The sequence below is a fragment of the Dipodomys merriami genome, unplaced genomic scaffold, assembly GCF_024711535.1.
Source record: "Dipodomys merriami isolate MVZ:Mamm:240054 unplaced genomic scaffold, mDipMer1.0.p SCAF_343, whole genome shotgun sequence".
Classification (NCBI taxonomy): Eukaryota; Metazoa; Chordata; class Mammalia; order Rodentia; family Heteromyidae; genus Dipodomys; species Dipodomys merriami.
The window spans coordinates 889350-893711 of NW_027204971.1; the positions used below are offsets into that span (position 1 = coordinate 889350).

The 4362-nt window shown below is 34.0% G+C and overlaps 1 pseudogene; it reads left to right on the plus strand.

Moving 5' to 3' along the window:
• The first annotated feature begins 952 nt into the window (after positions 1-952).
• Positions 953-1049, plus strand: LOC138803610 (U6 spliceosomal RNA; annotated as a pseudogene).
• The last annotated feature ends 3313 nt before the right edge of the window (positions 1050-4362 follow it).

Below are 4362 nucleotides of genomic sequence, written 5' to 3' on the forward strand. Positions count from 1 at the left end.
ATAATTAAAAGGCACAGGTTTGCATTGTTTTGTTGTAGTTACTGTATCAAAGGCAACTCTGTTTTAAAGTATTATTCCATTATCTCTACCTTAGTGTTTGATAGAGTTAGACCTAAAGCTTTACCATTTGTAGATTTACAGCATGGAGGCAAGAGGAAACACTGTGATTAAAACAGTATCAATTTAATGCCTAATAACGAGGAGAAACATATGAACTTCTCCTGCAACTATGAAAATATTTGGTGATAAAAAGGCAGTAGTTTAAGTTCCTGCCTGGTTGGATGGTAGGCAGGCCAGGACATTAAGTAATCATGCATATGAACAATTTTTTTACCTTCTTGGCTTTAGCTACTTTTGAAATGGAATGTATAATAAACAATTATATTTTGATAAAATACCTTCTAGTCTGAACAGTTCTGTTTGAACTGTTCATCTCTCTATGATCCCTTGTAACCAAGATTAGTTTTGCTCTAGTAAGACAATCTATGCTGTCAGGGTAAGATATTCTGGTGGGTCTGTTCCCACATGGAAGAAGGGTAAAGGCTCAGGTAGACATTTGTGACAGTAACACCTCATTTGGGAAAATATCAGCTGAAGAAGTTTAGAAGTACCTCTTAAGCAACGCTTACTTTGAATCCATTAGGTCCACATAGCTAACACAGTTGGATAAATAAGTTCTTGAAAAAGCCATCACCTTGGACCTATCTATAAATAATTGAGAGTACGATCAAATTCCAAATAAAAAGACTTAAGATAGTCATTGACAAAAAATTTGCAAATGTGAGCAATTGACTGATCAATATAATTTTTTCTACTATTCACAGAATTTTAGGGAAATAAGATCGATAGCATTGTTCGGAACAATACAGTTTCCTTGTTACAAGTAGGCACCCATAGATATAGGCTTGTATAAAGATTGCATCATTAACTACTTAAATTTAGAGGATACTACATGCTTCAGCAGCACGAATACTCAAATTACAATGCAGAGATTAACATGGCACTTGCACAAGGATAATATGAAAATTTGAGAAGTATTCCATATGTTTCATTCTTCAGATGCAAGAAATGAAAAACAGTTATTAAAAAGTTGATTACAAAATTTCAACTGTAACAATACACGTAATTCATATAATTAAATTTAGTTTGACATCAGTGTATTAAATATTCACCTCAGAAAGGCGTTTACATAGCATAAACTTTAAAAAACTTTTCAAATTAGACAACATTGTCATTTTATCCCAAAGAAAAATAATATTAAGACCTAGAAAAAAAGGAATCAAACTGTTTCTATATGGAATGCAATCAGAAAGGACACATTAATGAACCTAAATATTATAAAATAATGTAGAATTCAAAGTATATCTAGGAGAAAATAAAGTAAATTATGAACATTATGCAAACATAGAATATAGTATATTTTAAAATATGCTTTTTCAGACAAGCACCAGAAATATTTTAGTTTCTGTACTACTCATTTCAACAGGTAAGTTAAAATTGTTTCTGATTAAAAAATCACAAACTCTGAAGAAATCATTATACATGTATACAAAAACTATTGAATACATTTTGACATCCAATGCAGGCAATTCACTTGGAAGAATTCTGCGGAATCCATGAATTTTTACAGTAAAATATTGGTGTTGCCGGGCATATGTGGCTTATGCCTATAATGCTAGCTACACAAGAGGCTGAGATCTGAGGATGATGGTTCTAAGGCAGCCTGGGAAGGAAAGTCTGTGGTACTCTTATCTCCAATAAACCACTAGAAAACTGGAAGTGGAGCTGAGGCTCAAGTAGTAGAGCGCTCACCTTGAGCTGAAGAGCACTGAGATAGCTCCCAGGCCCAGAGTTCAAGCCCCATGACAGACCAAAATAAAATATAATGCTCTTATTTGGATTGTGAAAATATTTTGTAGGGACACAAAAGATCGACTTGCATTTTTGAAATTTAAGAAACTTAACCCGACCATTAGGACATAGGTGAACAATTTGTACAGCCTTCCACAACTTCATAGAAGTAGTGATACATACTTATCCTTTTGGCAATATCAAATGCAATTTTTTCTATGTTGTTCTCCAGGCCTGGTTTTATATAATGGTTCAACAGATGGAGATCCAGCGTATCTTTGCTACCTCAATTCTCAGCAGCAAGATGTAAGGGGGACAAGAGGCCTTTAGTTGGGCATTGGTATTTGCATCATGATGAAGTAATAAAGAAGTCACTCCGGTATTATTCCACGTATATGCACTGTGCAGGGGTGTCCAGTCATCTACATTATTGCATGTACCGCTTGAGACACCAACTCACTGACAATGTCTAATTGTCCACTGTACGCTTCTCGATGAAGAGGGGTATACTCATCGTCATCCCTACTATTCACATGAGTGGCCTTTTGGGAAAGAAGTCTCCGCACTGTAGTAAGCCGAATATTTTTGGCAGCCCAATGAAGTAATTTGCTTGGATCCTTCTCCATTTTTTTCTTGCAATTGATATCATTCCTTATTTTTTCATCTTGTTCTTCATATTCCTAAGAATTGCCTAACCAGAAACTTTGAGTGCCAGTGGGAATGAGGTGTCCATGTATTTTCCTAATAGTTCACATTGGTTGAACTGGTCAGAAATATCCAATGATTTTTCTGCAACTGTTTATTCACCATGATTTATTTTCTCTTTTTCCAATTTTACTATTCGAAATTATTCTAACTGGAGAGTAGGGAATTGATGGAGAGCAGAGGAAAGATGTTCCTCCGTATTCAAATGTACACACTGACAATGAGGACCAGTGATATCTTCATGTGCAGCTTATTCTAGGAATGAGAAATTAGGAAATAACGCCTTCTATATAAATGACTTGGGAAATGGCAGAGCAAAAACTGAAATGATGCAACCAAAAATATGAAAGCAAAGTAAATCAGGATAATTATGGAGCAATCATATTATCTATGAGAACCAAGAAAGGGAGAGAGAGAGACAGATGATGTGCAATGACCTAGCTAGCCACAAAATCCATGCCTCTGATGAATTTATAGAGCAAACAGAATTTTATTTTTTAAAAAAGTGGGAATAGAATTTATGTATTTACTTGAAATTAGTAAATACATTTATAGTAGCCTACATAAAGAGACATAACTTTGACCAAATTACAGACAATAAACTAATTCCTTGATAATTATAGCAACAGATATGACTGAAATCAGGTGAATCAACTTTTCCTGTATAATGAAGAAATAGGAAGGTAGTAAAGCAGCTAGAGAAGGCAGGGAGATTGTATCTGTGACAAAACTTTGTGCAAATTGGTATTGAGGATTTCTTACCGGTGATCCACTTTCACTGGAGGCATGATACTGAACTATAGATTTCTGATTCTGAATTATTGATTTGATCATTATATTCTCCAAGAAGAAAAATGAGAATTGATAGTTAAGGACTACTAATACATTTTGACCTTCTCACTAAGCACTTTCAATTATTGAAATCACATGAAGACAATAGACAGGCCTACTTTTTTAGATGAAAGCAAGTGTCTTTAAAAAAAAAAAAACAAGGAATGTATGTAGTCATGCAAAGGACTTCTATTTTACCAATGCCTCATACATTTTTCTAATGTTGGGTAACAATAAATAATGGATCTATTAGAAAGCTCTTAAGGATCATATGTTCAATAGTGAGTTCTCTTACACTATAATATGGTATTTTTTGTGTATGGTCTTAAGAATAATTTACATTACTAACTTGAATTTCTGACAGGACAGTATCATCACTGTACATCTTGCTTCTATACTCTCAGTTTTAAATTACTATTTAAGTATGTGCATTAGATAACTATAGAGGAAAAAGTAGAAGCCACACTGATGGCTTATGTCTTTAGTAGTAGTTAATCAGAAAGATGAAATCTGAGGATTGTGGTTTGAAAGCAGACCAAGAAAAAAAATGTCCATTAGATTCTGATTTGAAAGTAACCAGAAAAAGCTAGAAATGGAGCTGTGGTACAAGCAGTAAAATGCTAGCCTTGAGAAAACTGAAACAAAAAATAAATTCTGGGACAATGCCAGGCCCTGAGTTCAAGCCCTAGTATTAGCACCAAACTAATTAATAAGGTAATCAATTAATTAAAAATAAACTAAGTGGTCACATTTGGAGAGGCAGGTAAAATGTAACATGGGTGGTGATGGTTCATGTATTATTTTGTAATAAGGCATATTATCATTTGTCCTAATCACTAATATTTTATTTGAAATTTTTTGTACAATAAACCCTGAATTTAGCATGCATGTATATGTGTGTGTACATGTGCGAACATGTGTATACATGTATATGTGTGTGTGTGCTTTTGCAATGTTGCTTGACAATCTGGACAT